The sequence below is a fragment of the Herpailurus yagouaroundi genome, unplaced genomic scaffold (genome assembly GCF_014898765.1).
Source record: "Herpailurus yagouaroundi ecotype Mexico unplaced genomic scaffold, PumYag 191, whole genome shotgun sequence".
Taxonomy (NCBI): Eukaryota; Metazoa; Chordata; class Mammalia; order Carnivora; family Felidae; genus Herpailurus; species Herpailurus yagouaroundi.
Window position 1 is genome coordinate 6863019 of NW_024412422.1, and position 11350 is coordinate 6874368.

At 46.2% G+C, this 11350-nt stretch overlaps 1 protein-coding gene and 1 pseudogene across 3 annotated transcripts in view; one reads left to right on the forward strand and one right to left on the reverse strand.

The window, feature by feature from the left end:
* FBXW8 (F-box and WD repeat domain containing 8) overlaps positions 1-11350 on the reverse strand; it is a 126747-nt gene that overhangs the window by 19319 nt on the left and 96078 nt on the right. The window lies entirely within an intron of this gene.
* On the forward strand, positions 3534-5041 carry LOC121010103 (putative 60S ribosomal protein L39-like 5; annotated as a pseudogene).

The following is an 11350-nucleotide window of genomic DNA, read 5'->3' on the forward strand; positions in this document are numbered from 1 at the left end:
ATTTATTTTTGGGACAGAGAGAGACAGAGCATGAACGGGGGAGGGGCAGAGAGAGAGGGAGACACAGAATCGGAAACAGGCTCCAGGCTCTGAGCCATCAGCCCAGAGCCCGACGCGGGGCTCGAACTCCCGGACCGCGAGATCGTGACCTGGCTGAAGTCGGACGCTTAACCGACTGCGCCACCCAGGCGCCCCGAACTCAGAAGTTTTAATGTTAATATTTTGTAGATAGATTCTCCTCCCTTCTCACACACATGAAAATGAAATGTGCTATCTTTTTCTTCTCAACCTGTACGATTACCAATTATCAGGATACAGATTCTTATTTCAGTACTGGGAGGTTGTGGGTCTCCACCTTGAAAACCACGATCTCTTCATCAACACACACTTCTAATAAGTGAACCTTTGGAAATGCTTCACAGTTTAAAAAAAAAGACTAATATTAATTAACTATTGTGAGCAGCACCTGAAAGAGGCTGAAAGGAAAGAGGCAATTTCAAAACTTAAACCGCCTTCCTAATCATAAAGACTACAGAGAGCAAGCTAAATTTTATTTTTATTTTCACGCAGTTGAAAGTAAGTTTGAGAAAATTCCAACAATTTTAAATGAACACAATTTCAACAATTCTAAAATATCCAAAAGAAGTTCTTCTTGCAAGTAATATTGATTAGAAGTAATCAAACCTATCTATAGTGAGTAACCTAAAAGTTGCATAAAATCCATTCCTGGAAGGATAAAAACAATTCAAACAGCAACCTCATGGTCTCTCATAATTTCCACACTTCTGTATCATAACAGAGCTTTCAGTGGAGTTGTCAGACTCAATGTCTTTTTGTTTTTATAACAGTTCCACTTCCATCGTAGGAAGGTAGGCCTTGAAAGTGCAAAGGTCCGTGGTAAACCTAACAATTAAAATCTGGTATTGGGTCCATCTTTACTTTTTCTAGTTCATTTTTGACAAGTGGATAGGTCATCTCTGAGTGACACAGGGAACTCTGATCCCTCTCCGGAAAGACTGCAAATTCATCATAAAGGCATCAAAGTTCATAGCAAAGAGTCAAGTATTTTCTGAAATGTTTAATAATTCAATGAATCAGAATATCCAAAGAGTACCTTTACCATTAGGGTTAGTTAAAGACCACAGAGATTAGAAAACACATTACCCATCTCTGAGGCGGTTCTTTCCATGTTAAAAGTCCCTTAACGACCTTTACCATTTCTCCCTCCCTTGCTCGCTCCCTCCCACGCTCTCTCTCTTTTAATAAGGTTGAGCAAATGGGACTTCATTTTATCTGATTGCCACAGACTAGTGAGATTAATTATTCATGCTCACACTCCCCCTCTTGTTAAGACCATGCATTAGACTAATTTTTCTCTTTATTGCCCTAGTTGGGTGAGTCTCAACCCATGGCCACTTGACTCCCTCTCAGAGGTGTATGGATATGCTAGAAAGAAGGAAAATACTACCCAGAGCTAAAATCTTGGAGAAAATGTTCTGCATTCATGTGACCGCCAAATCAATAGATGCTGCTGGGGATTTTTCCTTTTAAGTACCAAGTGAATGTTGCAGAAGAGCCTACATAGTGATTACAGAGCAAATTTTTATTTTAAGAATTATCTACAATGACCAACAGCTATTTTGCAGAATTAACTATAGGATGTGCGGTGTTACAGTCGCAGGACACTGGGTGGCCCTCCCTGCTCTTTGGCTTCCAGGCAGATGGAGAGGGCACTGGATGGAAGCAAACACCATAGACAAAGAACTTCAGCAGAAAGTTTTTTTCTGTATTTTTTCCTCCTCTTCGTAAAAACCTTAAAATATCTTCATAAATCCTAGTCTTAGAATCCAAACTTTAAATTCTGTCAGCTATTCAGATTTCTTTGAAATTCTTTTCTTAAAAAAAATTGTTTTCTGATTTCGAACGTAATAGATCTTGTAACAAATTCTAACGCAACAGAATTAAATAAGGAGCGGTAACCTTCTGTAGGTCAATCTCAGAAATAACTACACTTCAGCAGTTCGGTGTATATACCGCTAGACTTTTTCTGACACAGGTCTGCCTTGCCTTTCTACGTGTGTGTGTGTGTGTGTGTGTGTGTGTGTAAAACTGTTTTTTCCCTGAATGGGATTATTGTTTTATAACTTGTTTTTCCTACTTAAACAACAGGAGAGTCCTTTCTTCATTAGTATCTGTAGGTAAATCTTGTTCTTTTTAATGCCTGCATAGAATTTCTTATGAATGTGTAATTTCGTATTGATGGCTATTTGGGCTGTTAATAAATTTTTAGACAAAATAACGTACTTCGTTACTGCAACAAATATTTATCAATCATCTTCTTTGCAGTCGGTACTGGAATGAACAGGGACGGTGGGTGACACGTGGAGGCCTCAGCCTGCTGCCAGCTGCAACAAGCCGCCTCTTCACCAGCTGGTGCACGGCCACCGGCTGTCCTGCTCCTCGGTATGTGGGACCCGCCTCTCTGAGGAGGCCCACCTTACAGCCACGTCCTAGCATCTGGTGTTGTAATGGCAGGGGCGGCAGGGTAGAATCAGGAAGTGGGGGGCGGCCACGGGGCCAGCATCTGGGATACCCCGGTGCGACCCGGAACACTCAGGGTGCCCAGGACTGGCCTTCCAACCAAAGCGTGAAGGCAAGAGCTGACCAAGGGCTACTGTCCCTGCAGTATCGCACGGCAGAGGTTTCCTAAATGTGGGCACGCTGTTACCTTCATCATGAAACAGCACCCAGTTGCATACAGGAATCACTACGAAGAGATTACAGAGCCTCGCGGTCCCCGACTTTTGGTCACACACTGATGAATGAAGAAAGGAACTCCGTCTGTGTTTTGATTTTAAACTTACCAAAACATAAGTCCTCCTCATACACTTCTGTCAAAGGCATCACTCCAACACCCACCTGAGCAGCTGGCTGGCCTCCTCAGGACCGCAGCACTGCCTTTCCCAAAAAGTGAGGAGTGGTCAGAAGCCTTCCTTACGAGACAGTGGCATTTTCAAAAGCATGGTGAATTAAAGATCACTTGTCTGCTGCGTGGGGGAGGGGCAGAGAGAGAGGGAGACAGAGGATCCAAAGTGCGCTCCGGGCTGACAGAGAGCCCGACACGGGGCTTGAATCCACAAACTGAGATCACAACCCGAGCCGAAGTCAGATGCTTAACTGGCTGAGCCACCCAGGCACCCCCTCTGCTGCTATTTTAAGAAGGAGAAGGGACAAGGAGAGTGGAAGTTGGCAGATGCTAGGCTGAGAGAGTCCAAGATAAAAGGCATGGGGTGGGTATTTGACTGAAATCTTTGGAGATGACAGTCTACCTACTTTTCTCTATTGATTCCCTAATAACCCGCCCCACCACTACCACACATACTTTGCTCTTCTGAGGGGAGAAAGTCATGGTAAGAAGCCAAATTCTAGGGCATAAAGCAAACAGTCCTCACGTCCTCTCCTCTTCCACCCCAAGGAAGCTTATTTTGTGCTCTCTCTGTGCCTTTGGCAGAGTTCATCTCCTCTCGTCGGTAATGAAGGTATTTACTGTCTACACGCTTCAGCTGCTGTTTACGAGGTGCCGTCTCGAACGGCAAGTCAGCTTCTTTTTCTCAGACCCGTGGTTCTCAAACACCGGAAACTGGTTCGGCCAGGCCAGCTGAGGCTGTGCTACCAAGCGCCATGCCACATGCCATAGAACACTGCCTCGGACTCAGACCCTAAGTTCCTTAGGGAAGAAATCCTATCATTCATTCCTGCAGCACTGATCAAGGGCCCAGCATGTGCTTGGAGATGAACTGATTGGTACATTGGCAAACCTGGTAACCACAGTCTGGTTCACGATAAATACACAGATACACCTTTTTTTTGCTTGATGCATTCCCCCATTTCTGGATGCCTAATCCCGTTATTGGCTTATACAAAGAATTACTTCATCCTACTCAAAACAGAAGGAGGTTCCACAGATCCCTCTCCAGACCATCCAGATTCTAGAGCACTCCAACTGTAGCCAGGCTAAGGTTTTCTCTGACAGCGCAGCAGACTAGAATATGGGGAAAGCCCTCCTGTTTACAAACACTGAAAATGCTGCATAAGATTCAGTCTATTAAATATTCCTCAAACATTCTGTTTAACTCCTGAGAAATCAGAGAAATTCGGAGGAGCCAAAAACGAAGAGGGCGCTAAAACCAGAAAAGGAAGGGGCGCTCATGTCAGGGGCTGCTCTGAGGATATCTGCCAATGTCAGGAGCCCAGGAGCCCGGGGAGACAGGAGGCACGGTTTCTGGCCAGCACCAAGTGGAAACACCAGAACCGAGATGTCTGCCTATTGCTGGGGCCCTCGTACGGACGGGTACGCTCAGTAAAAATCAGACCAGTGGAGAAGCCTATTCATTGGCAAATAGAGCCTCTCTGGAAACTCGTTTCTGCCTCAGGTTCAACTCAGTGTGGAAACTGTTTGCCCCGGGTCTGCCCTCACCCAGGTTCACAGTTTAAATTTATACTACCTGTCAGGCCCAAAGCACCTGGGTGGCTCAGTCAGTCAAACGTCCAACTCTTTGATTTCAACTCAGGTCATGATCTCTCATTGGCGGGATAGAGCCCCCCCCTCCTCCCCCCACATAGGGCTCTGTGCTGACAGTCTGGAGCCTGCTTGGGATTCTCTCTCCCTTTCTCAAAAATAAATAAATAGACATTTAAACTACTTGCAAGGCCCCAAAGCCCCCTGGCCCGGTAACTGAAGTATTTTCAGGTTGGTAACATGTCTCCTGGTAGCTGGCAGGGTCTTCTCAGGAGGAAGATCCTCTCAACCCAGGCCCCTTAGGAAACCTACAAATTGCTTCCTTTTCTCCGCCATTGTCGTGTGGACAGCTGACGGTTGTCTCCGTGTCTTCTCACAAGACTTTCTGGATCAAGCAATTCATGGCCAAGGAACAAAGCAGAATCGTCCTATTCCCCAGTGGATTCAGATAAAAACCGGTAATAAAATCAGGTACAACTCCAAGAGGAGACACTGGAGAAGAACCAAGCTGCATCTATAAGGGATCGCACATGAGATGGCACACACATTAATGCTGCGTGAGGCCCCCTGTTCCTCCCCTATCACTCTGTAGTCATCCCTACGACCTGAACAATAGACCTGTTTTACCGGGGAAATGATTTTTGTCTGTTACTATGCCTCTGCACCAGTAGGTTGGCTCAGTAAGAAATATGTGAGACCTTTTGATTGGAAAAAAACAATGAACAAAAGGAAGCCTACAAATCAAGATCAGCCAAATACAGCTCATAAAAAAAAAAAAAAAATCCCAAGGCGGGGTTGGGCAGGGGGGAGAGGAGAGAGGGAAAGAAACCACAAGAGACTCTTAAGGACAGAGAACAAACTGAGGGTTGATGGAAGGGGGTGGGTGGGGGATGGGCTAGATGGGCATTAAGGAGGCACTTGTGATGGGCACTGGGTGTTGTATGTAAGTGATGGATCACTGAATTATTCTGAAACCAACATTAGTATGTTAACTAAAATTTAAATTAAAAGTAAAAATAAATAAATAGATAGGTATTTATGAGGCTCAAAAAAAAAAAATCCCAACTACAGAAAGGAACAACTCATCAAAAATGAGAGGTAGAAAACAAACTGATTAGACTTCCAAGGATATCAGATGTTTATTAGATGAAACAAAAAACGTATGCTGAAAATGTTTATAGAAATAAAATGGTGAGGAGTCAAAAGCATCAAAGAAGCCTCTGCAAAAACAAAACAAACAGAATTTCTAGAAATTACAAAGGCAACGGACGAGCTAGGGAATTAAAGTCCAAGGAATTCCATGAACTGAAGACAGATTTGAAGACGTCACTTAGAATGCAACATAGAGAGGCAGAGATGGAAAATGTGAGTGAGCAGCACACAGCCCAGAGAGGACGAGCTGGTCCAACACACATCTGCCCTGAGTTCCAGAGAGGAAGAACAGATAGGATGAGGGAGGGGGAAATTTCCACAATGACTGAGAATGTTCTACAACCGGAAGGAGGAAGCACAAGAGATCCAATGGGAAAAATGAAAGTGCAGGCACACCTAGAGAGAAACCACATCAGAGAGAAACCACAGAAAAGTAAGACTAGGAAAGGATCTTCAAAGCAGACAAAAGAGGAGGAAGAGGCTTGAGCACAATGACCGTTAGACTGACAGCCAAGCTCTCAGTGGACCCAATGGAGTCCAAACCAATCGTCTCTCCAAAGGGCTGAGCGTAGAGGACTGTCAACCCACAGTTATAAGGGACCAGCAAAACTACCTTAGACTGAGGCCAAAAAAAAAAAGAGGTTCTTGGGGAAAAATACAGAGAACTCCTGCGCCTAGGAGACCCTCACTAAAGGAACTTCTTAAGAAGGTGGAAAATCATTCCACAAAAAAGGTCTGAGGTGCTGGAAGGAACGGTGAGCAAAGATTCAGGTAAATGTGCTTAAAAGTACGCAAATACCGATTATCCACAATAACCCTGCCAATCTGGGTTAAATAAGTAGTTCAAACTACACGTGGTCCTTATTCCAAACAGACAAGTGCCACGGGTCAGGGCACTGCACCACGGCCACAAAGATGCCGGCTGCCCAGGGGACCCTCTGGCACTATGGTGTGGAGTGGACAGGTACTTCCTGGAGACCTGTGCTGTGTTTGGCACCATGGGAGGGACTGAACGCGGATCTGATGAAAGAATGAGTGAGTGCTACACATCTCGGCCTGTGTCTATCGATCCCGGGCCCACGGCACACCGGCCTACAGTAGAGATCCGCTCCGTGCATACAAATGAACACATTAAGTCCATTGGCTTTTCCACTCATGGCAACATATTTAGCTGTTTCATAAGTGGGAGGTACAGTTCGTTCAGTACAGCTCTTGAGGTACAAAACTAGTAATGCCCATTTAAAACAATACAAAAGGTACAAGAGAAAAAGACTTCTCAGTCTTTGGGGTAGAATTTACTCATGTAAATGACCCAAGCTGCTGTCCTGACCCAACATAAATATGGCCTGCAAAAACGTGGTTAAAATTTCACTATAAAACAATGCAGGGCCAGCATATTCATACTCACATGCAAAGCTAAGTCAACAGCCTCTATAAATTCACAGATGAGCTAAGATTAAAAAAAAAAAAAAAAAACGAGGAGGAAGACAGACAATTGGGGAGGGAGGGGGGACCTAGTGAGAAAAGAGTAAATCATACACAAAACAGCCAATAAAAAAATAAAAAAGCAGTTAATATACATGAATAATGGATGTCTGATTTAAAAGCAGTTTACTCCGATATGATGTAATTTTTGACAATCAGCCAGAGAGACTATTTTGTAAGTCCTTGCCAGAGAGAAGTCAGAGCGTGAAGCCTGGTAACACGGCGGATCTGTGAACATGTGCAAAATGACTTTCACCACCAGCCCAAAGGTGACTGTCTGTTGGCAAACAGAAAGTTGCCTCTCAGGTGCACTTAGCAGCAGCAACCAGCAAGACGTGAAGCTTGAAGAAACGGACCCCCGACACGAGCGCAGGCCCCCGAAACGTGGCACCCCCTCCACGGTCTCCATGACATGCTCCTGGCACGGGGCACGCTCACATGCAGCACAAAGGGAGCAGCAGCCTGGGCTGCTTTCATGTTGAAGTTTTAATTGGAGTGACAAGCCCACAAGGCCAAGATATTTCAGAGATGGGACCGTGTTGCTGAGAGTCGCCAGGCGCTGGGTGGGCAAGGCCCGTGTGCGCTCCCCACCAGCACGTGCCAATGCACCTGCAACCCCCGCTGTTCCAGGACTGGACCCTGCCTGGGAAGGCACTGCCAATCACCGTGGTCTGTGCCAAATGCAGGGGCTCTGTGGCGCGGGCAGATGTCTACAAAGGACCAGAGCGAGGCCGAACCAACACCTATTATGACCTAAACCCGAAAGCAACCCAGAGAGCAAGAGTAAGCTCGGGTGAAAACGCAGGCAGATGTAACCCACACCTCTCTCTCTCAGCCCTACGTTCATAGATGCTGGAAATAAGAAAGGCAGGTCTACTTTGTGGAGTGAGCAGAATACAGCTCCCTGCTTTGCTTCAGGGCTCTCTCTAGACCATCTCTGTCCTAGTGCTAGAATAAAGAACAGAGAGGTGGCCACAAAGAACCAGATAAGGGGCACATAAAATCAACAGGAAATGCTCCTTGTCAGAGCATTCAGCCCGATGAAGAGATTACACTGGTTATACAAACGTCTAACCGAAAGCTGAAAATCCTCCCGTCCTCCTGTTATGTCCCAACACGCCTCATGGTAACAAAGAGCACAGCCAGTTTCAAAGCCCTTCACAAATATTAGCCACATGTAACTGATCATAGCCCCCATGAGAAAGAAAGTTATTACATCTCTCTCATATAGGGAAGAAAAGGGAGGCTGCAGACTCTGAAATGAATTCTTCAAAATGATAGGCAACTGAGACGTTATTTTTTCAATAGGAAGATTACAAGTGAGACGATCATCACGTGAAGGTATCTGTAAGCCTACAGACTCCACATCGCTCCTGAAGTTCAGGCTATCACACTGGCTGTTCTCAATTTTCCTTTGACGAGCCTGGAGACTTCTCGTTTGGCCCCAGGTTAGACTTGACAAAGGCTTTGAAGGGGGCAGACAGGAAGAGTGGGGCTAAAATCAGATCACAGGACCAGGACGGCCGACGGAGGAGGCCAGCAACCGCAGTGAACAATCGGCCTTTGGCGTAGGGCAGACAGTCCACCCCGCCAGTGTGGCTCACGACTACACCCACACGCATGAGCTTAGACGTGTTCTGTACATAAGGAATGCTATACATAGCAGCTGTTAATAATAATTCTGATATTCCTTTCATATAAACCCTTTCAGAATATTCCACGTGATTCTCACAGCCACCAAGAGGAAAACAGACAAATACTACTGCCTACGTTTTATACATGAAGAAACTAAGGCCTAGAAATGCTTGAATAGCTTGCCCCAATTACACAGGTGACGACAGTAGCCAAGGACACAGCAGGCAGAGCCCATCCTGTCCCATCCCTACATCAGTGTCTGCCACCATATCACAATGCCTTTCTGGATTCCAAGAAAAATGGTTAATAATGGCTGACGCTTACAGCGTTCTCTCAGGTGCAAAAGCCCACCACGACGCAGTCTCTCACCTGATCCCCACAATCCCATATGGTGGGTATTATGACTTTACACCCTGTATACACATGGAAGCGGAGGTGTGGAGAGGTCAAAGCATCTACACAGTGAGGAGGTTTGGGGACCAGGATTCAAACCTTGGTGGCGGGCCTCCAAGCCGATGCTCTTTAAACCTCTGCCCCAGGATGCACAAGAGTATGGCCCCTGGACGAGTGGCATCATAGCCCTCACTAGACATGCAGATTCTCATATTCTCCCACCCCAGACCCCCCGACTCAGAAGCCTTGGGGTAGGGTGCAGAGGTCCATATATTTCTGTGTCCCCTGGCACCTGAGAACCCCTGCACTAACCTATACTGCCTCCCAAGCCAAAAATGAGTCTCCACCAGGCAGAAGTGTTATTCAACTATAAATGCTCACTTCCTACCTCCCAGCTGATGCCAATCTGGTTAAGAACCGTGCTGGGCAGCGACAGTACCAAAACGTGAGATTTACACCCACGTGCCACACAAGTCAGAGAAGAAGGGTATGCACTGAAAGTCAGACATCAGTAAGGCTCCTTCTGGCAAGTGGGACTCTGGATGGACCTTCCCTGAAAGGACGTGGGGAGACAGGAGGGGAAGAGGGAACGCTACCGCTAGTCAGTAACATGGCATATTCTGGATCGAGTTGGCCTGGCTGGAGCAAGGGGCTCGTTCTGGAGGTGTGGGATGCAGGACGGAAACCCGACCCCCCCAGGTCTTGAGGGCCAGGCTGAAGGCCAGCACCAGGGCCTTACCCACAGTCCTCAGCACGCAGCCCTCACTCTGGTAAAACCAGACAGGGACCATGAGGAGGTAGGCTGATAGGTGGTGTAAGAGGCAGTGGTGGGGAGAGGGCAGAGACAAGGGAGGGGGGCCTGGGGAGCAAATACTTTCATGTCATTTTTGTGAACATGAGACAAGACTTCACACCCCAAGGAAACACTGCAGTGCAATGGGGCCACCCAGGGGAGTAGATGGAGCCTCAGCCAGAGGTCCTAACCTAGAAAGGATCTGGATATTGAATTTGGTCCAGATCCAGCCAGTCAGTCCCTTATCAATGGACGTTTCTGGAGCAGGAGAGCTGAGCAGAGGCTGGGGCCCACGCCCCAGCAGACCTACTTTCTGCCTGCTGAACAGTTCAGAAGATTTCTGGCCTCGGGGTTTTTTTCTTTTTCTTTTTCTTTTTTTCTTTTTCCTTCTTTCCTTCCTTCCTTCCTTCCTTCCTTCCTTCCTTCCTTCCTTCCTTCCTTCCTTCCTTCCTTCCAAACAAATAGTCACCATCTTATAATTCTGTAGGTTGGAAACCTACTGTGGGTCTCACTGGCTAACATCCAGGTGTCAGCTAGCTATGTTCTGTGCTGAAGCCTAGGGAAGAATCCGTTTCCTTGCCTTTTCCAGCTTCTAGAAGCTGCCCACATTCCCTGGCTCTTAGATCCCTTCCCTCCGTCTCAACCGGGGGTCGGGACCTTCTCATGTGACATTACTCCGACCTCCTCTCCTGCCTCCCTCTTCCACTTTTAAGGACCATTGCGATTACACTGGGTTCCACCAGATAATCCAGAACAATCTCCCTATTTTAAGGTCAAGAGATTGGCAACCTTACCTCCATCTACAGCCTTCATTCCCCTCTGTCATGTAACCTAACCTAGTCACAGGTTCCAATAACTGTGGACGTTTGGTGAGGGGCACTCTTTTGGATTCCTGGCCTCATTTGAACACACTGTAAACCTCATAACTCATCTCAAATTCCTTAATGTGGAATACGATCAAACTTGGACTGAGCTAGAGTTTTCCTTTACCCTGCAAATTAGTAACACACAGAGAGAATGCTTAGAAGAATAACTTTGTGTCCATTAGGACTCATCTGCAACTCAATAATTTATCATTATTAACCCACTCTAACATGACGCCTTGTAGGAGACTGAAGAGCTGAGTGAATGAATAAATCATATTCCATCTACGGAATGAATAAAAAGCAAAGTTCTCTAACTTGTAATATTTTGTTAGTCTAGTCCAAGCTGCTATGCGTACTTGAAAACAGTAAAATGTCATAAGTGTTCTGAAATTCCACTCACACAGGTCATCTGTGTGCCTTCTTTTTCCTACTCTTTGCCAAGCTACCCATTAGTTTCAAATGTGTGTGTGTGTGTGTGTGTGTGTGTGTGTGTGTGTGTGTGTGTGT